This window comes from Rhipicephalus microplus, chromosome 9 (genome assembly GCF_043290135.1).
Source record: "Rhipicephalus microplus isolate Deutch F79 chromosome 9, USDA_Rmic, whole genome shotgun sequence".
Lineage (NCBI taxonomy): Eukaryota > Metazoa > Arthropoda > Arachnida > Ixodida > Ixodidae > Rhipicephalus > Rhipicephalus microplus.
Window position 1 is genome coordinate 12,320,514 of NC_134708.1, and position 22,948 is coordinate 12,343,461.

The 22,948-nt window shown below is 44.3% G+C and overlaps 1 protein-coding gene across 2 annotated transcripts in view; it reads right to left on the bottom strand.

The window, feature by feature from the left end:
• LOC119163474 (uncharacterized) overlaps positions 1-22,948 on the bottom strand; it is a 403,044-nt gene that overhangs the window by 262,913 nt on the left and 117,183 nt on the right. For both annotated transcript variants that reach the window (XM_075873142.1, XM_075873143.1), the window contains exon 2: positions 9,829-9,898. The gene's annotated coding sequence lies outside the window, so the exon portion shown is untranslated. The remainder of the gene's footprint in view (positions 1-9,828; positions 9,899-22,948) is intronic.

Sequence of the window (22,948 nt, forward strand, 5' to 3'; positions counted from 1 at the left end):
CAGGAAACAAAGCAAACAGAAACGAATGATTTATAAAAAGTTGACTCAGAAGAAGATCTGACAATATAATTGTCTAAATATACCCTGCAGAGAAAAGTGAGAAAGTATTGTGCAATGAGAGTGTAAAAACAAGACATACACTTACGCATTATTGTTCGAATGTCGGAGTAGCGCATTCATCGGTGAAAAAGTCAGTCTTGGTGGATGCTAATGATTTGTAGATATTAGCAAAAAAACAATGGCGTGGTGAGCAGAAACAAAAATGCGTTTTGAAAATGTAACGTAAAACTAAGTGTACTGGAGAACTCGCATGAAAACTATGATGTTGTGAAATATGTCATGTTTCTGAGATATCGAGGGCTTCGAAACGCTCTGCAGTGGTAGGCCGAGAGCCGCCTTGTACAACGTTCGTATCAATGCATCTAGTACCCTTAGACCTGTGTTATTGATCTCCTGGAAAAAAAGACTGCGGAGAAAAACCTGAACAAGCCGGAGCGTCTCAGCTTGCTTGAAACCTGTTCGGTAATAGTTGACTCTGTAAATCATACAGGAAATCTGCTTCACCGTTATTCAAAAAATTTTGGTTGTGTGGTCCACTCGCTTGTTGCTTTGATGTGAGGGTCTGAAGACTCGCATTTTCTGGACCTCACATATCGGGTGGTCTCCTAGAAAGAGTTTGACTGGCTCATTAATTTGATGGCCTCGGCCTCGTATTCTAATACGTACAGATTCATCGGCAGCGCAGCTCATTCCTCTGCGGTAAGCGAATTCTTGAACATCGGTCACTGCGCCTTATAGAATTGGCTCTTTTTGTCCCAAAAAGCCGCCGTTGACCCATAGGGTAATGTCACCCGCATATAACGCATACCGTAACCCTGAAATTCTGTCGAGGCTTTTCGCTAAGTGTCTCGTGTCGATGTTGAAGAGAAGGAAGGATAGCATCGCCCCTTGTGAAAGGCTTTTATTGGGCATAGAAAAATGATGTGAGAGCGTATTGCTTTGAGCTATTGTAGCAGTACGAAAGGTTAGAAAAGAGCGGACGTACTCATTAATCTTTTGCATACAACCGATCTCAATCTAGCTCAGATAAGATGAGATCTTGGGACACAGTGTCTCATGTACTTTTCAAATAAAGAGCTACGACGAGATGTTCATCTCCAACCGTGGTATTGCGAAAGGACCTCTTTCCGAATTAGCAAGATAAAACGTCCTGCGTTGACAAATGTTGGTGGACGGCGCCGCTCGGGCCAGCCGAGCGGCCGACCACTCCGACGACGGTGCCTTCTTACCGCGAGACATCCTTTGAGCACCAACGACATGACCGACGAAAATACAGTGCACCACACCCTGCTCTAACCGGGTGTAACTATTATGAATGACGCCGTATACAAACCCACACACATCCCAATCTTTCCTGGAAGCGTGCCATTCACCCCGCAGTGCAGAGCGATAGCTGTCCCGGGTGCGGATGCAGACTCACTCTAGCCCACATGACGTGTGATTGCCAGAACAGGCCAACCGACATTGACTGGCCGCAAATAGCCAGCAAAACTTTCGGGAGGGAGCAGTGGGAGACGTCACTCGCCAGCGAAAATTTGGGGGTGCAACTGGCGCTCCTCGATCAGGCGTAGCGAGCCGCTCAAGCATGAAGCCTTAAAATAGGGACCCCACCCTCCACTCCCCGTACTTTTTTTCTTTCTTTTTTCAATGAATGTTTTGATATACAATCTGAAATACCTCTGCCTATAGCTGACGCCAGGCACCTTCGGGTAGTATAGTGGTAACTTGCCAATTCGCGAAAGGAAGAAATATGGTGTAGTGGGAACTGCGCAACTGCACTAGCAATATGCATTGTAGGGCCGATTGAAATAGTCAATGTTCTGTGCACAAATGTTCTTTTTTCTGCGGTGCGGATGAACAAGATGCGCTTGGGGTCGGATTGCGCTCTCGTGTTCTTACCTAGCAGGCGAAGCTGAAGCGTCTTCCTTAAGCGTTCTGTTCTTCAAGCTCAAGCATCCTATACAAGTTTTCTTGCACCGTTTTCCCTCTTTCTTATGATAAAATTACCCCCATCTCTCGCTAAAGAGAACCATAATTAAATGCGAAAAAGCGGCCGCTAACGTTTACACTGGCGGTCGCATTGACGCTGGAGCTCATAGCGGCGTTGCGCAGGCGAGAAACCTGGGGAGGCGCAAAGCATGCAGTGATGGGCCGGTGCTTCCTACTTGAACATGTTAATTGCTGCTGATGGGCAATGAGAGACACAGGAGTACGATTGAGCACAGAGACCTGCAGTCCGCTTTTAGTTAATGCACACCTTACTAATTTCTATTGTTCAACAACGCGCAGGACAAATCTCCCACCGGCGCTAACTTACAGGTCAACATCCAGTGCCTATATATACGGGGGGGGGGGGGCAGTGCATTGTTGTTCATCGAGTGGAGTCACCTTTTTTGTTTTTTTAATCAAGAAACTCACTAGCGGACGTGGCATGCATTAGTGTTGCAAGATGAGAGAGAGAGAAGTGAGGCGTAGGAGAGGAGGGGGAGGGACAGGACGCGCATGCGCGACGATGGTGCAAACCCCGCGGGTACGAATGCCTCTGAAGAGAGAGAGAGAGAGGAGCGAGCGTTGGTTAGCAGACGCTCCCTGCGTCGGCCTTTCAAGGAGAGAGAGAGAGGGTGGAGGGGATGCGCATGCGCAGTAAGGGTGGTCACGCCGCACACTTACTTTAGCTCAACCCTAAGCTGCTTCGTATCTCAAAAATCGTACACATTAGCTCGCGCATTATGCTTTAGTCGCCTTTCTTAGCACCGCGCGCATCCATCAAAAATGTAACTGCGCACCATTTGTGAGATGAAGTTGAATCGATTCCTTTTTTCATGTTTTATACAACATGAAGGATAGCAGGAAAAAAAGCTGCACTAAAATTGCTTGACTTGTTCCCACTACCTAAAATAAATGGGTCAGTAGCACTGGCTCACAATTAGGATAAGAAAAGCCTACTATACAGAAATATAGTAATGTCAGTCAATATAATTACATAATCTAAACGTAAAGAGAATTCAACAGTTCACATGAAGAGAAAAACAAAAAATCAGAAGCTCAAAAGGCTATGTAGACATGTAGTAAAAAATACATGAGGTCAAACTAACCCAAAAGGGTAAACATCATGATACAATTTATACGAACAAGGATACAACTTTTTTTGTGGTCATGCTTCTTTATATTTACATCAATGCGGCCTAAATACTTCAAAATTCTGGGAATAGCATTGCGTACCGTTTCACCATTATATTTTGTGCGTGATCATGATATCAACCGGAGGTTATGCTTATGGGTATCATATTTGGGTTCAAAGTTGTGAATAAATAATGTACCATGACTTCAACACCTCCGATGTGCGCGAGCGATACATTGGATATTTATTAGCCGCGTTTCCTTGGGGTTTCTTCACTTCCTGGAAATACCGCACGTGTCTTGAATGAAGTAAATGTCAAACAAACTAAAGACACGTGTTGTAATAACGCCACCCCCTCTTGTAACGAAGACAAATTGCTCTAAAGGTCGACGAGCTTCCGAGCAATAGGACAACTACAGACTCGCAGGTCTCCAGAGGGCGTTCTGTACGCCATCCAGGAAAACGATTCATGGCATCACCTTTTTTGCTACCTGAATTGTTCGGAATGTGATATTCTATAGTGAGATATCTTCGCAGCGAGCTGAAAGAGCCTTTTTTTTTTTGTGGGGCCTGGCTTGTTAGTTTCATCGGACCTTTCCCGGAACACTAAAACGGTTGTACCGCGATTAGTTTCCGGTCAATTGCTTTTCCTTTAACCCTTATATACCTTTGCTATGGCCCCAGCTCACTCTATTTTATTTATTTTCTTTTTCGCGCGTGTATTTTGCTCTTCGCTCTCTTTCCCATCTTTATTCTCCTTTTTCCCTTCCCTTAGTGCAGTGTAGCGAACCGGATGCAGAAATTTCTGGTTAACATCCCTGCCTTTCCCTCATTTTCTCTCTCTCTGTCTCATTTATATGCCTTTGCCTTGTGTAGGGTAGAAAAACGAAAGCATGTATAGTGAAGGTATCTACTTTTTTCTCTCGCTTCTTCTTCTCTTTAGCCAGTTGTTCAGGTGATACCAAGTGAATCTTTCAATGTTTCAAACTAATGAGAAGTTGACCTAAAGAGCTCATCTCAGGTTCCGCGGTTTTTGAGAAATGAGGAGCTATTTGGAGCCGCTTCTCTTGAAATGATTTTATCCGCTACAATCTTCTCTTGTATTGGGCTCAAGGCGCGCCACACATATGTGAGTGTGAATTGCGACCACAAACATCCAAATAAAACTTGCAGCTCTGAGCGGAGTGAGCATCAGTGCACTTTCTGCAAAAATCGCGAATGTTTAAAAGCTATTTATTATGCCCACGAGAAGTAGTTGGACTTCTGAAAGTAATGAATTGCTTTTAGTTGAAACAAAACTGAGAGCTTATTACTTTCATTTGGAGAAGGTCTTATATCAACGTACCTGCAACCGCTTATTGTTATTCACAATTGCTGTGGTTTACATAAACGATAGGCAAAGCTCTCAATTCTACGATGACTTTAGGATTTTCTCAATTTTGAAGATTTTTTTTCGGTTGGTTTTATATGTTTATTCGTATGTGAACCATCGGAATGATGCTACTATAGTATTGTCTCCGTTTTCTGCTTAAAGCTTTCTTACGTAGATTAGGATGCACAAAAAAATAAACACATGTGGTGGGAGAAGTCACGATCACACTTTTAAAAACAGAAGACCAAAGCGAGACTATCTGTCTATAAACCAAAAAAAAGAGTGATAGTGTTGCTATGAATTTCGAGAACAGGACTGGCACGTGGAAAAACAGAAGTTGATGCGACTCATATAAGCTCGAAGCTCTCCTTTTAGGTGCACGTTATTAAACATCTACCCGACGAATAGCCTGTGAAAGCGACCTTGGTCTGACACCTGCCAAGTTTCCATTCTGTAATATGTAGCACTCACAAGTGAAAAGGTTCTTTTTTTTTAATCTTTGCTACTGCAGATGCATGGCTACGTGAGTATGAACTCATTGCAGCATGCTTACCGATAGCGTAATATAAGCAATCATAGCATTTCGCAGTTAAATCAGTCTCCACAGTGGCAGACTATTGGTACATGCGTCAATCGCTTCCTGTGTGCCCGTTAAGCGAGCTTACTTTGCCGACATCTTCGTAAAACCACAACTTTGTTGAACGTATGGGTCTATCTTACCCTGTCTGCAAACGCGTAGTCAATTTATGAATCTAGTTTGTGAAGGGGATACCCTGCATATTTGAAACTACCGTGCCATTTTAAACTTGTTAGCATCCCTGTCTCTTCTCTCTCGTGCTTTTCTTCCCTCATCTGTATGTATATAACGTCACATTAGAAAAACGGGTTTACGCAGTGCCCTGGCGTTCAGCTAGCGATATGTATGGAGCAAAAGCAGTGAAAAGTCATAAGCGCTGGCTGCTCCTTGCTTTCAAGAGACAGGTCATCGAACCCGCCCCAATCACGTGCCACATATAAAAAATGACAAAAGAGTACTCCACTTCTGCACGAAATGTTTAGGCCAACCGTCAACTTTCGCGCCAGTTCACGATAAAAGAGAACTTCGTTAAACAGTTCAAATGCTAGTGTTTGACATTGCGGTCAGCATTTCATTAGTGTACGGTAACTTACACTCCTAATGAAAAGTCAGGAAGTAGATGGAAGCTTGTGATGAAAAAATCGTCAACAGAGATTGTTAGTGGGAGCCCAGGTGCAGACTTATCTTTCTCAATGCCACGACTTATTTTATCAGCACTTGTGTGCATATGCTTCGGACACTTCCACCAATCCAAAGAATGGATGAGGAGATGGTGAGTGAAGCGGGGCTCGGGAAAGAGGAGAAGCCGTTGTGACGAATCGAGTGAGTAAAACGAGAGGCAGTAATCTGTGAAAGAACGAAGAGGGCTGAAGGGGAGCAACGCTGTCGAAAGGAAGCATCACCTAACAGCAGCAGGTTAGACATCTTTAAAAGAACGGCTGAAATCTCATTGTTTTCCGTTAAGCACCACATCGTTGTGTACCATTTCAATGTCTACCGTATCGCACGCATTCCAGAGCCTCCTTTGAAACATTTATACCTGCTGGCTGAAGGGTATCGATCTGGTGAATAAGGTATGGCTCTCAACAATTCACGTTTCTTTGCTAGCGGAAGTTTGAAGTACGTACCGAGAAAGAGACCATCGAAGTTGTGACCAGCTACGGTAGAATGCTGTGCCACTGCTTACGGTGAATTCTTCATCATGTCCGCGCGATGCTCATTTGATATATTATTAACATGCTGTGCCACTCTGCTATAGCGTACCTTTTGTGACAATATTTCTACGTACCAGGGCACTTCTCTTGAAAATATGAAGTGTTGTAGCCCTAAAGAAATCAATTATGCTTGTCCTAACGTCGGCTGCACCACGAAACCATTCTTTATGAATTGCTGCTTCTAATGATGATGCGTACTAAGGGCTCACACAGCATATAGTGAGACAACTGCTCACGAGGGAAGAGGAGAGTCTGACTGCTCTTTCGACACGGCCACTATGGTTAGTAAAGCGTTGACAGCTACTTATAGTTAGTACGGAGGAAATGATAAGAGGGAATAACTGAATGCGAGGGAGCGAACTATCGATGTTCGTTAGTTGTATGCGATTCATGAGGTCTATCGCGTGACGCGTCACTTTTCACTAGTGGCGTCAGTGGTCTATCGTTGCACTTACCGCGAGTGCCTGTTAGCGAGTCCGTTTGCGCGAATATCGCAGTCATGTCGTATGCGTTGGCACTACGTGTTGCACACATTGCATACCGTACGCGTACCGAAGCTGCCTGATCTATTAAGGGCTCCAAGTGTGTAGTAACACGGGTGAGAACTTGCCTACGTGATGTGGAGGGTGAATTGATGAAAGACAGTTTAGCCATCCAACGCTACTAGATGAGGGCCGATGCTGGCGATTAGGAGTAGTTGTTAGTCAGCCTCATACGAGGCATAACCATAACCTCACGCGTGTCGCTTGACGAAAACTTGACCCATGCAAAGTTCGAGGCTCTCGATTGAGCCTTCGTGGAATGGAATTGTGCCTTCATGGAATTGAGCCTTCATGGATTCCTCATGGAAATGAGCCTTCATAATGGATACGCGTTTACGCCACGCTTTTACTACTGAGCAGTCAGAATTCAATACTATTGTTTTCTCAACGTTTTCCTGTCCTGAAGGAGATACGTTTGCGGAACGACAATGCACATATTACTTAGTTATTTTTTGGCGACATATTTCTTACGGTCATGCGATTAACAAGTTGATGCTGTTTTTTTTTCCTACGAGTATGTGCAAATATATTTTGTGTCAAACTTCTTCACCTTTCGGTCGATAGCTTAATAATAATTGTTGGAGTTTAACGTCTCTAATCCCAATACGATTATAAACAGCACCGTGTAATGAAAGGTCTCCTGAAGTTTTGACCAGTTGGAGTTTTTTTAACGTGCCCCTATACCTGAGTAGACGGACCTCCATCCACAAATTCTGCCTCCACTGGGAATGCGGCCACAGCGACAGGGATTAGATCGCACCACCTGCAAATCAGCAGTCTAGCACCATATCGACTAGACTACTACGGTGGGTTTTAAGTCAATGTTTAAGTCAATATTCGTACTACGTATTGCCCTTCAGTGCACACCATCACCCAATTTCAATCGCTCTTCTGTAGCTGTGTTTTCGGAACCATTCAGCCGTAGAGTGTATGAATGAGTGCAACTGCGTTTCTTGGAACCATTCAGCCGTAGAGTGTATGAATAAGTGCAACTGCGTTTCAGTGCCCCTGAAGTACGCATTGCGTTTTCACAAGCTGACACGAACGGCCTGCTTCAGCTGCGTGATGCGCCGCTACACACTTCAGCACTGGACCAAACCGGAACGGCGACACCAGCTACTTCACAAATGGGACCCGGAAATGAGGTTCCGCATGCCTCCTAAATTGAAACGGCAACTCACAAGTATAATCCACCGCATTCGTCTTGGTGTGGCGTACACCAGACGTTACGCACATATCATCGGTCGCAGTGACACCGGTCCTAGTTGTGAACACTGTGATGTGCCAGAAACACTTGAGCACGTATTTTGTGTTTGCCCAGCATACGCACGTGAACGACAAACACTGATTTCTTCTACTGAACTATATCGCAGTAGGTCATTAACTGATGAGACCATGTTGGGTCCTTGGCCAGACACCAACAGTGCAACTGCGGTCACAAGAGCAGTTATTACCTTTTTAGAAACAACTGGACTATGTGCGTGGCTATAAAATGTGTCTCAGCTAGAAAGAGCACTACATACTCACCTCTCTATCTCACCATCGTCATCCATTAATCTTTCTTTTCCCCTTTCCTTTCCCCCAGTGTAGAGTAGCAGGCTAGAACTAGCTATCGCCCAGGCCAACCTCTCTGCCTTTCTGTAAATAAACTTACCTCCTCCTCCTCCGCAACTGCGTTTCGGTTCATCAATAACACAAAGTCGTCCTCTTCGTGAACCTCTGTATCATACGACTTTAAGGTGACAGCAATCTTTCTTTTTTTTTTCCTCAGCCTATGACCGTGTCCATTTTCCTCCGCCTTCTTCATAGATATTTCTTCAGCTAACGTGTTTAACTCCGAGATAAGATGCGCGGCGACCTTTCTTCGCTTCATGCGATTTCGCAGTGCCTCCGAGTTCAGCCAGCCTAGCGAAGCAGACCTAGCAAGTGTGTCTTATGGTGACGTCACAAATTTAGAAGTTTGTGACCGATTTCAATTAATAATATTCATCGACCAGCTTCCCTGGTCAATGACAAGAAGCTTCGCTTATAAGAAATGCCAGACGAGCCCCGCAATACACAACAATATATATGTAACTGTCACATCTTGAACTGCAGGCGAGTCACACCACGGTCATCTAGTGGCTAAGGCGTTCGGCTGCTTACGTGCAGGTAACGGAATCCAATCCCGGCTGCAGCGGCTGCATTCGCGATGGGGGCGAAAATGTTTGAGGCCCGCGTGCCTAGATTTAGCTTCACGTTAAAGAAACCCAGGTGGTCATAATCGCCGGAGCTCTACACTACAGCGTCTCTCATAATCATATGGTGGTTTTAAGACGTTGAACTCCGACATTAATTAAAGTAACTATTGGTAACTGCTGACGAGTCGACCACAGTGACTGGGAAACAGCCAGTTAACAATGAAGCCGCCATGTTGGTAAAGTGGCAGCAATGCTTGGTCGCTCACCCAAAATTCACGGGTTTGATCAGTGTGGCAGCAATCACATGTCGATAGATGCGAAATAATAAAGGTTAGTGTATTCACAATTAGGCGGGCTTTAAAGAGGCCAAGCCGGTCGACATTTCTGAAGCCATCTTACTTCAGCATGCCTCATAAGAATATGATCATTTTGCCACACAAGTTAAGACCTATATTATCAAACGCAAACAATTACCCTTGCATTTGTCGACTGTTGTGTGTACCACCACCTCGTACAGATCGTAACGCACGTATGTCACAAAGCAAACAGAACAATTTTTTTCGTTAAAAAAAAGAGCGTTAAAAAACACAAGCCATTCCACCAATGTCTATATATATAGAGCACGCCGAGAGGCTTGTTGCATTTTTATAGGTCAATAAACTTACAGAGAAGTTTGCTTCTGTGCTTTAATAACTCTACCTTTCTGACATTGTCAGTTGCAGCAATGCAGCACACGTGGAGAATGTTGCAAAACTCACTCACTTTAAACGCTGAAGAAAAAGCCGGCGATGAGACGGAGGCCGTCTGTTACTTGCAGATAGTTGCAGAACGTCTGCAAAAGTGAATGAGTGGGAAATTAATGGCGTGTTCTGGTGGTGATGGCTAACAAAGAGAAAACAAGAACACTTGAAAGGACTGTGGGACTGCTTTTTGTTTTTCCTCGTGTGATTTGTGCCGACCTCGACGCTCGATCCTCTCTCTCCCTTGGGACACATCAGTCCTCATACACCACCTGTGCTTTCAATCTTTTTTTTTTTTCAGAGCACTGCTTGTCATTTCACTACTTTACCGAGTGCTGAGCCCAGAGGGAGTATCGAGCAGAGCGTGTGGCGTGAGGATTTCACAAAGCAAGAAAAAAAAATATATTTTATTCTGGGGGGGGGGGGGGAGAAAGAAGAGCAAAAGGCTTGGTGCCGAAAACGCATATACTCCTCTCGCAAAAATTCTGTGAAGATCATTCCTTATGGCACTCTGTCTTTATTTTCTGCAACTAACTTCAATGCACTGAGCTCAGCACTGTTTCTCAATGCAACCTGTCTGCCTCTTGGTAGAGAATGGCGCAAGCAGCAAACAATAGGACATGAATGGATATATAAGGTGCGTAGTTTTGGAAGGTATTTGTATCGAAATAAATACAAAGACACATTGTGAACGATTCGGCCAGTTGGTGATAAATAAACCCTCAGTTGATAGTCTGCGCTTGTTCTTGTCTTGTTCCCGCCCGTGTTTTTCTTTTTTTTTACTGCGAAGCTTACTTCGACAAAGGCGTAGCACAGTTGTAGGGAACATTCCAGACGAATTTCGGCCGTACGCATCACCATCGCCGTTGGGGATTTTAACTACGTGAACAAAACCCTTGGTACAAGATTCCGCCTTCTTTTTGTGATATATTTATATATAGCAACAACAGGGAAACATCGTAACACGCGAAAGGAAGTGACAATGCAAACTCTGACTAAACAGCCGCGCTTTTCAGAGCCAATCACCTCTGGTGACAAAGCCCTTACAAATAGTTGCGCTATCAAGCGTACGTTCCACTAGATATTTCCATCAAGTGAACTTTGCCGTTAAATATTCTCGACCTAATCAATGGGAAGAGATCGCGCGCCACAGAATGTTTCTTCTGCAATAGTGTGTTGTTGTGCTTCACATGTGACAAGTTCTACGACGGCACAACTCGAGGCTCTGCGCAATGCGCTGGAACACATCAATTCAGAAGAAAGACCAGGTAAATGGGCTGTGTTTTCTGACTCAAAACCAGCGTTACAGTGCCTGATATCAGTTCTCCGACGCGGATGCCACGACCAGTTGACCTACCAAACCGTGAAACTACACCACCTTTTAATACAAAAAGGCCATGACATCGTCTTTCAGTGGTTACCTGGGCATTGTGGTATAGGCGGCAATGATTCTGCAGATCATGCTGCTCGCACGTCACATAAAGAAGCGAACAGCGTTCCGATTCCGCTTTCAAGAGCGGATGCGGCGAGGCAGATTCGTCAACTGGCCCGCAGTCTCACACTGACTGAGTGGAACACACCAAGCATACGACGTACACGACTGCACGAGCTCGACCCTTCACTACAACTCCGGCCTCCACCCGGCCTACATCGACGTAAAGCTTCGCTTCTCTATCGCCTTTGGCTGGGAGTTGCTTTCACGAAAGCTTATACCACGTTAATCGGAATTACTGACAGTGTGGTGTGCGATGTTTGCGGCACCGACGAAAATATCGAACACCTGCTGTGCCATTGTCCTCGATTTGCCTCAGATAGACAAATACTTGCCAACGCAATGCGGCGACTGAATGATCTTTCCTGAGAAAGGCAGGCTTGTGTGAACGCCTCTGACATGCGGTAGAGTTCTACACGCCGCAGTGAAATTACTGTCAGTCTCTCCCCACCCTTTTTTCCCTCTCTTCTCTCTTTCTCGTCTTTCTTGTCCCCTTCCCTAATCCCCCAGTGTAGGGTAGCCAACCGGATGTCTTTCTGGTTAACTTCCCTGCCTTTTCCCTTTTTGTTGCTTCCTTCCTTCCTTCCGCCCGTAAATGTTTACTTAAGCAACTTCGCGGTGGTTCTGTACTTTTCGTTGTGAAACGCCTTATTACGTAATGCGAAATGCAATCCTCTCTGAACTGCCATTTAGAACGTTCAAGGCGCGAAGAAGAACATGTAGGAGTGGTCGTATGCAGACGTATCGTATAAGATAACATACTATTTGGGACTCAATGCTTAGCGTATGAAGACGGGAAAGCAAGTACCAATGATTGCGAACTGCGTTTCTTGCATTCCTGTCTTCCTGCTCCAAGCATTGCGCATGAAAAACATGTTCAGTGAACTTACGGAGCAACACGGCCACAAAAAAGTTCTATAACAAAGCGTTCATGCTTATATGACCTGGTGGGCACACGGTCATGGTGTTCCTCAATATATGGCGAAGGGGAACCCCGTGTCCCCCCCCCCTCCTTTTGTTTTCTTTATTGGCATGATGTAAAGAGATGTTGGCGCACAAATAAAAAGCTGGCTACTTATAAGTAATTAGATGTGTTTGACATATACAGCCCATAGGGTCCAAATTTAAAACCTTAACATATTCGCAGCACATTCAATATACAACTCAGCATGACAGCCGCGGCGTAACAGTGAAAACAACATATTCAGTTTAAAACTAAGAGAGTGTTGGGCACTTCTTTTGGGGAGTACTTTCTTGTACCACATTTCATTCTCTCCTCCAGAGTACATAACCTCTTTTTGAGGCAGAGTATATCGATTTCCTCAGAAAAGGTCAAAGTACTGCACCTAAACAGAGTAGCATAGCTGCCCGAAGCAGAGTACCGTGACCCCACAAGGGAGTAATAGTACACCTAACAAAACAATTGCGGAACTGGGGACAAAATGTATTTCCTTAAATGATTTTCGACAGATTTCCTCTCGGGAAGACCGTCAGAATGGTTGCGTGGCGTCAAATGACTACGACTGCACCCGATCATAGCATGAGATATCTCGGCCCCCTAAAGCGCTCCGAATTCAAGAAATGTTACAAGACGCATTATGCAGCCACTAATTTGGCCATTTAAAATATTGTTGTCCACCACACAGCGCAGAACCCGAGGAGATAATGATTTCGGTAGACTAATAATGCTGTGCAAAAAAGGTTATTGGTCCAGAAGAATTGATTGATTTGTGGGGTTTAACGTCCCAAAACCAGCATATGGTTATGAGAGACGCCGTAGTGGAGGGCTCCGGAAATTTGGACCACCTGGGGTTCTTTAACGTGCACCCAAATCTGAGCACACGGGCCTACAACGTTTCCGCCTTCATCGGAAACGCAGCCGCCGCAGCCGGGATTTGATCCCGCGACCGGCGGGTCAGCAGCCGAGTACCTTAGCCACTAGACCACCGCGGCGGGGCATTGGTCCAGAAGAACGACTTCTCAGTCTGTGAGACAGACAGACGCACGCATTTGTACTACACGCGTAGATCGACAAGTGAAAAAAACTATGAAAGTGTGGTAGGTATATTAGCGCTTAATAATTGGATGCGATGTGATATACTGCATTACCGACGAGTCGTCAGCTTACCTCAATTGCTCTCTCAAGTTCACTTCTAACTTGTCTTTTTTTGCTTTTTTCTTCAGACAAAACTAGATAAATTTTGCAAGAGGCTGGCGTGAACATTACTGTTACCTTACGTTGTAAGTCTGGTATTTTCACTTTTGCTTTAACTCATAGGACTGTTCACGATGTTGTTTTTAACTTTCCTTATTGAGAAGGAAAATTAGTTTTCTGTACTGAATCCTCATTTCCATTTTCTAAAACAATGTTTAACCAGTTAACTCAGATTCATCTATATATTGAATAGGTCTCTGTAAAATACGAAAAAGATGAACTCTTTTCAGATTACTTAACATTCTGTTCTCGTGTCTCAAACTATAAACTCGAATCGAGCTAACTACGTGGCCGTGGGGCAAAAGCTACGTGCCTCGATGGTAAGTTTCTAGACAGGGCTGTTCGCCCTTGATTAGATTGCTTGGCCCCTCGCAAAACTCTTCACGTTGGTTTCGGCGCACGTTGGTCTCCCGAGATAGTTAAAATTGTAAAACATAGAATAATAACTATCTTGCACTTCATAGAAAAGATGTGGCACGTTAGACGCGAGAGATTTAGTTTACCTCACCTCCCCTGCAGCTTCACTTCAAAATTCGAAGAACCGCCGGATCTGCGACGTCACTGAGAGGCTAGGCCTATCTGTTTCGATGGGGAAGCAGCTCGCTACGTGCTTGTTTATGTTTCGAAGGACTCAAACGCAATTAATCAGGTTGTTAACACTATTCAATGCCAAGGCGGCAAAACAAGTATTCCAGTTTCGTTACTTCTGACTACACTCTTCGTATCTATGTCTGTGACGCAGCTTGTCGAAACCTATGCAGCAAACATTATGCTAGTAGCAGCACTTGTGCTCATTTAGTACAGAGGTAAATAATGATGACCAGTAAGGAACCCAGCGCGACAACAAGAGGGAAGAAGTGGAGGAGACAGGAAAGAGTGCTGCTACAATAATGGTCGTTGAGTTTTAACTTCTAAAAATCATCACCGATTATGAGAGACGCCGAAGTAGAGAGCTCCGTAAATTTCGCCCACATGATGTTTTTAACGTGCACGTAACTCTGAGCACACGCGCCTTGACAATTTTCCGCTCCATCTAAAATACGGCTGCTGCAACCAGCGCTCGATCCCATGACCTACGTCTGACGGTAGATCAGCCATTTAGCACCATGACCGCTATACCACCGTTTCGGGTGAGAGGTAAGACTGGTCTCGTCTAAAAGTTACTACGGTCACCATATCCATTTCAAAATTCTCCTTGCGTACAAGCTATGTAATATTGCTGAGTTGCTTGATTAAACAATTACTTGTCTTTCACGATGTTGATGTTATCGAACCATTTCATATACTGCACACTAAGAACTGGGTCATCGCCTGACTCGTCTGAACATAGAACATCGAAGAACAAAATGAACAAAAAATTAAGCCCTCTTACTCTGACCCTATGACAATAGCATTATTTTTTTTACTTTTTTTGTATATGTGTGAGATTTGCATAAAAATGAATTTGTGCAGCTGGGACCTACGCTGTAATATCATGAAACATGGATTGCGCAAACACCGCTCTTGAATTTCGTGGAGTTCTCTACTTTTCTTTATGTTTCCCAGATATACCCTTGCAAACTATGTAATGAAAAACCTCCCCTTACAATAGTTCAGAAAATTGAAATTCAAGCTGAACAAATAATGAATAAGCTTTTTGATAAGACGCGCACACGTGAATGTTTTTTTTTTTGGTTCACTCTCTATGAACATTTTCTACGAATTCTGGGGACGAGATATCACTATTGTTCTTCCAAAAGTTACTTTTATTTCTAAAATAACAGTAAGAATTTCGAGAAAAAAAAGAGGAAATTCTGTTGACACTCACAGGAAACAATATACGAGCTTCGATTAGCTTGTCGGATAAAACTCCAGAGCGCCATATTACGATACGGCACATTTCTGTACTTTTATTTTGAATGCCACCACGCACACACGAAAGAACAAAACAGGTATTCTCCTCCCTTTCAAGCCACCGTATCTGTTTTTTGCAATGAGTGTGAAGTGATAAAGAAGCTGACAATACATTCATAGAAAACGAAAGAAGGTAGCCCACAAAACTACACTCTTTTTTGCAGTCCTATCGAGGGGGCTTCTATCTAATCTCAAGCACTGTGTCCACAGACTGCTCTTTTGGTTGAGTGCTTGTGCCACGACGACTTTGAGTTGAGATCAACCATTGCCGCACGTCTCTCGCAAAGGTATTTACAATGTGCATACGAAATGAAACTCGTTTTCTTCTTGCTCGTTCCAGAATTCCGAGAATTGCACGTCACGGTGTCCTCCTTTCATTTGTTCATAATGTTCTGCTTCTTATTGCTTCGTCAGTTTGAATGGAACGTCTTTTATTTATTGTCCTTGCTCTTGGTCCAGGAAAGCAAGGTTGGCTATTTTCTAGCAGAACATTTATTTATTGTTTTATTGTCAAATATATGTTCATTCGCTTGATTTTGTGCTGCTCCTAACTTCTGCCTGCTGAGCTAAAAAACATAGATCTTGGCCGAATTCTCTTAGAATTGTGGAATCAGGCTTTACAAACGTTGCCACGCCGCGGTGGTCCAGTGGCTAAGCTACTCGGCTGCTGATCCGCAGTTCGCAGCATTGAAACACGGCTGCGGCAGGTGCATTTTTGATGGAGGTGAAACTGCTGTTGGCCCATGTGCTCAGATTTAGGTGCACGTTAAAGAACTCCAGGTAGTCGAAATTTTCGGAGCCCACCACTGCGCCTCTTATAATCATGTGGTTGTTTTGGAATGTCAAATCGCACACTTCAATCAACTGCTTATTTTCACAATTGTGCTTGTCCCCTTTTTTTCGAAGGCAACCAATATGCGAGGGGAGTAGCCAGCAATACACATTGGCGCCAACCTTTGCCTATAAATATTTAATTGAGAAAATAAGGACATGTCGATTATAGATAACATTTACGTCATGCATGTAACACAGGCTTTACAGATATCGTAGCAAAAACTAGGCCCCGGTATGTCTTCACGCTTGAACACAGCGTGACAGTTGCGATAAGTGCATGTTGATAATAAAACGTGTTTGTACCACCTGGACGTTGCTACTATTGAGGCAAATACACATGGTCCAAAGCTCCTGGCCGACCAGCTTTGGGCCGACTAGCTTTGGGCTGTCCAACAGGCCTGTGAAGCGGCCGGCCGGCTTAGTCTGGTGGTTCCGACGTGGGAGTTGCCCGCTTTGCGCTAGAATGCGTCCGGAAAGACTTGAATGAAGTTGTTTCAACCAAACAGCCAAGCCGATATCTCCCCCCAAGGAGGAGGAGGAGGAGAAAAGATTAAGCGGAAGGACAAGGAGGTTAGCCTGTTCTTAAACAGGCTGGCTACTCTGTGCTGGGGAAAGGGCTGAGGAGAATAAAAGATGATAGAAAAATATCGCAAAGAGAGAGAGAGAGAGAAAATAAAAAATAGCAACAAAGGAAAACCAACATCAAAGAGAATATGACATGAAAGTCTGTCTCTGAGGCCAGTTGTCCGCAAAAAGCGTAGCAACACTTTCAAAGCCTTCTGGGCTGAGGATGGGCTCGGCCAATGACCCAGAATCCTTTGTTCCGACAAAGGCAGATCATCCAGCCTCTCCAGAGCTGCAGTCAGTTCTTGTCTTGGCGTGTTGAAATGAGTGCACTCACATAGAAGGTGCGCGATGGTTTCTTCACAGCTGCAGTAAGTGCGTGTAGAAGAGCTTGCCATTCCAATAAGATAAGAGTATGCGTTCGTGAAGGCCACTCCAAGCCACAGGCGGCATAGAAAAGTCTCATCAGCTCAAGATATCCCTGAGGGAAGACGAAGCTGTAGATCGGGATCCAAGTTGTGCAGGCGCGCGTTTGTGAATTCTGTCGAGTTCCACTGTATCAGTGTGAGATCACGTGCGAACGAACGAAGTCTTGTAGCTGCGTTGGTTCGTGAGAACGGGATGGCTGTGTATTGAGTACCGTTATGTGCAGATCTAGCAGCCTCATCTGCGCGGTAATTGCCGTATATACCGCAATGACCTGGTATCCACTGATACACTATGCTGTGTTGTTTCTCGACTGCTTGGTGGTGAAGAAGCCTTATTTCAGCTACTAACTGTTCCTTAGGTTCATGGCGAAAGGGTGACATAAGGCATTGAAGAGCTGCCTTCGTGTCTGTGAAGATAGACCAAGTTTCCGAAGGTTCTTCAGCTATTAACTCCAGAGCTGCACGTATGGCGACGAGTTCTGCATATGTCGACGACGTCAAATGCAATGTCATGACTTTTATTGTGATGTCATTCGCGGGAATAACCAGCGTGCCTGCGTAGCTTACTGAAGATGCAGAGCCATCTGTGTAAATGTGAAAGCATTCTTTGTAATTCTCTTGCAGGAAGAGTAATATGGCCAGTTTCAGGGCTAGATGCCACGACTTTTTTCTTATTTTGGATGCCAGGAATGGAAAGAAGGGCTTTGAGTGGGTGTAGGCACCAAAGTGGTAATGGCGGCCGTGCTGCATGCGTGGAGTGAAATGAAATGAAAGAACTGCGCAATGCTGAGCTACAGTTGCGCTGAAGGTGAGTGGGGCCTAGAAATTCCAAGTGAGGCGAGGTGATGTGATGGAATGCGAGCGAAATGTCTTAGGTGCATTCCCAAAGCGTGTACGTGGATTTATGTGTTGACTGGATAATCACGCGCAATGATGACTGTCGCTGCAGTAGACGCGCATCTCGGAAGACCAAGACATATTCGCAGGGCTTGGGCTTGGATCGACTGGAAGACGTGCAAGTTAGTTCTTCAGATCCCGCAAAGCACGGGTAAGCTGTAGCGCATATAACCGAAGAACAGAATAGTGTAGGGTTGAAGCATTCTCATACTGATGCAACCTACGTTTTTCCAGTATAGCACTCTGAAACGCGGTTCCGAAAACACAGCGCGGTTTATTAATGCACCTCCGCCATTGTTCCAACTACCTCTTCTTCTCTCTCCTCAGCAGACTACCCACTACTAGCTTATGTCCGAAGTGTGTCGTGCCAGAAGAAAAAGAAAAGTATGCCACACCAGTTAAAAACCTTGGCACGTGGGTGATCATGGTGAGTTTTATTTTCATGTGGGCGATGTGAGGGATCCAGGAGAGGTCGCGATCAACTATGACTCCGAGGAATCGGTGTGTCCTCATGTAGTTGATCGTCTGTCCGTTGATTTTAATACCATATGAACCTATCACCTTATGCGTGAACTCTATAAGCGAGCAATTCTCTGATGACAGCTCCAGTACCCATTCTTCAAGGTACTTTGTCGCTAGTGTAGCCACTCTCTGAAGCCGGGCACGCAAACGCAGACGTGTTACGACTGACACCCAGATGTAGATGTCATCTGCATATATTGATAGATGAACTGATTCTGGAAGTGCGTCAACCAGGCCGAGGAGCTCTAGATTAAAAAGTGGGGGGCAATCATCCAGGCTCATAAGGTTTGCAACATGATCTCCCTCCTCTTTATCTGATTACCGTTACTTGAGTTTCTCGTTTATTGCTAGCACAGTAACCGACACGCAAAGAAACTGCAGGCGTCTTTTTAACGAAAACGACGTCGAGCCAACTGTCCCCGATTTCGCCAACTACACTTCTATGAATGAAAGTGCGCCGGCATATTTGCGACTTCGCACTTGACTGAAGCTTTTCTGGGAAGTTCCGCACGTATGACTCAGTCCATCAAGCGTAAAAAAAGGCACCATTATGGCAACGCTCAGATGGCCATAACGAACCCTGGGCACGTTACCCAACTATTGTTTGTGGTCGACGATGTGAATCGATAGGCATGGCCACTTCTTGGAAGATCGATCAAGTCTCGTTCCTCATTGTCCAGTTGGTACTACTTGTATTTTGTTTTTGTTCTCAAAGCCTTACTTCATCTCTATTCACTTCTATCACTGCCTCTACAGAAGCTCTATTGCGCCAATCAAGCAATCACCCCACGCTCTCTCGACCTACGCACTAACAACAAGCGTGCCGCATCTCGTAAGAGCTGGGCCATACCATGAAATGGTGTTGTCAGTTCTCAGATCGATTTGTTATTCTTCTCGTCAGGATCTATGTCTCAACCAGTGCCTGGCATTTACCCCGTCGACCTCCCTACACACATTGTCCATATGGCGCGCATGGGCTCCACCTGCTTCCCCGAACCAGTAGGTTCACAAGCACAATCTTAATGAACGGTGCCATAACATGAATGATTGTCACAAATTTGTCATCAATATTATTTGCTGCTTTGTCTTTTAACACTTTTGAGTGAATCAGGCTTAGCTAGTTTTTTATGTCAATGATTGTACGCCTATATAGGTGTCGCCAATACTCAGTAAATGTACCAAAAGATGGAGCACCGCAACAGAAATCTAACAAGATCCCCTCCTTACAACTCCAATAATAAATAACGTCATTTAGATAAATGACGACTATTCGCGTCGGGTTTCTACACGCCGATGCTTACGAAAGGACGTGTGAACGATCTAATAAAATAATGACGGCACATAATCACCTATTACCAATGAAGCCTCACTGACTGAACTAGAGCCCCAGAACTATCTTAATAGGGAATGGTGTCGTAACCAAGAAGATATATCATTGTCGCAATATACTTTCATCAATCTAACTCGCCCAGGGCCTTTTCCCTTTTGTACTTTGCAGCACCTTCAGCTTTGTTTGCTATGCGAGTGGTAGTGTTGCGATATAAGAACCAGTAATAGCTAAGGAAAGGCTGACAATGCTGCAGCCTACAGCACTTCCGAAACCTCCAATCCCAAGAAGAAATATTGCTTGGATAAATAAACCATTATTTGCGTCAGTTTTTTACACGCCACTGCCTACGACGAGACAGGTAAATCATCTAAATAAATTATAACAGCCCATAATCAACTAAAACACTTGACACCTTAGCATGTGCCTGGTCGAGATAATAATAATAGTTCAAGTTTAATCTCCGCAAAACACCATATGATAAGGAGGAGGAGGACAAGAATAACAAGAAAGAAAGCAGGGAGGTTAACCAGGCACATGCCTGGTTTGCTACTCTACGCTGAGGTAATGGGAAGGGGGCATACAGATGAGAGAGAGAGAGGAAAGAGACATGTCCCAAAAACCCCATATAAGGATGTGTGGAATGTCACCCACTCGAACACCCTCAGTGAGGGAAAAGATTTTGATTAAGAGCACGAATTCGTTTCAGTAGTGCGACTCTGCAGCTTTCCATAGATATTGTCTTGACTTTTCCGAAAGCTCGCAGCGCATCATAAATGTAGACATTATCCAAACGTTGAGGAAGCCATAGAAGCTTCATCTTCACTTCGGTTGGTTCCGGGTCGATCATGAAGCATCGCCGACTTTTTACGAAAACTCACCGCGTGCCACAAGCTGTGTTTTCATCAGCGATGACTTGCACGTCATCATTCAAACATGTGACAGCTGAAACTGGCCGTTAGAACTTATTTCAGTTATGGCAATACCATCACGAAACGCGTCTCCAGTATCACGAGCCCTATATGGGCAATGAGCTAAGCCTGTGTGCTGAGAAACGAATTTCACGACCACTTTAGCATTAGCGAGGCGAGGATGTACAACACGGTAGTCATTACTGCTGGTGGAGACCTGAGCAGCACCTCGGCCCATCACCGCTAAATCCTTCGAAGTGGATAACATAAAAGACGCGACTGTTTGAAACGTTTTCTTTGTATTTCTGGTACCCAATCTTAGTGAGGTGCTCGGCCTCGCCACTTTTCTTGTGCAGCGCAAGATGACGAACTCTCCCTATAGTGAATAAAATATAGCCTTCAATATTTTTTCTGAGCAGTGCTTGCACGCTTATTGTAACTATAAGACTGCAACAGTGCAGCGCTGTGCGATATTGTCTACTATTTTAATACGCATTTTTTTTTAAATATTATGTTTAAAAAAAGGAGAGTGGCTCTGTGGTAGGATAACTGCTTGCCACGCAAGCAATACGGGTTTGATTTCCACTCGGATTCAGATTTTTATTATTTATTTTACTTGCATCTACCTCAATTTTTCGGTCACGAAAAGATCATATTTTTTGCTCGAGATCAACGCCACCGACACCAATGGTGATGCCGGAATTTCTGCAAAACGAGCTTTGTAACCCTGTTGCGCTAAAAGAGAATACGGGTCAGCTTGCAGTATTTTCTCTTCGGCCTACCGACAAACTTCATGTGACTAGGTAGGCCTGTAAACAAAACTGGATTGTTATACCGTCATAGCTAGATATCTGAGTTTGAATATCAGCGATTTCATACAAAAAAACCAAGTTGTATGCCCAATCACAGGAAATCTGAATTGTCGACCAACATTTTCACAAAGGTGAGCAGTCAGAAGTGTCGAATTTTCGCAATTCTATACCTTTTATTCCTCTTATTGAATCGATCCATTCTCTGAGTCAAATATTAATTTATTCTTACTTTTTTGTGAAGATTATTCGGGACGAGACCTTGCACTCAGCCACTGTTGTCTATGCTTGGAGTGTCGCTAAAGCCCTTATTCAATATTTCGCTTCCATTTTGAAGTGTTTTCCGTTTTTTATCTTTCCTAATACGTTAATAATGTAACGCGTAAAACAACAAAAGACGACGGGCTTTTCAGCACCATCACATATTATGGGTGACCAGTTAAAGGCCACAACATCATCATCATCATCAGCCCGACTACGTCCACTGCAGTACAAAGGCCTCTGCCATGTTCCGCCAGTCAACCCGGTTTTGTGCTTGCTGCTGCCAATTTATACCCGCAAACTTCTTAATCTCATCTGCCCACTTAACCTTCTTTCTCCCCCTAACCCGCTTACCTTCTATAGGAATCCAGTTAGTTACCCTTAATGACCAGCGGTTACCCTGTTTATGCGCTACATGCCCGGCCCATGTCCATTTCCTCTTCTTGAATTCAGCTATGATATCCTTAATCCCCGTTTGTTCCCTAATCCACTCTGCTCTCTTCTTCTGCTCTGCACAGAAGACCACATAAGTTCACACGCAAAAAATCGAGGATTATCTATTTAATTTTGTCACATGAAATAAAAGCTTCATTTTATGAAAGCCTACAGCTTACGCAACAGCCATGGTCAGTCATGCTTTTCGATTACTGATATTTATTCTTCCAGCAGAAAAAAAGGGCGCACACATTCACTGGCGTTTTTCTTCTCCCGTCATTTGCTCTATTTTCTGCTGTACCAGATCACACGTGCGGTAAAATCGAAGTTTTTTCAAAATGAGCGAACAATCTTAAACATAAAGCCCTGCAGATAAGTGAAATAGTGTCTTGCCTTTAACTGTATTGTTAAGATTCCGTGAAAAACATATGCCTTCTGTTCCCCGTATCTAGAATTCTGTATGACCAAATAGATCAATGTAAAAAAAAACGCATGATTCCTTACAAACATACCGTTACGGGAGTTTAGGGCGATAGTTTTTTCCTGCTCAATCG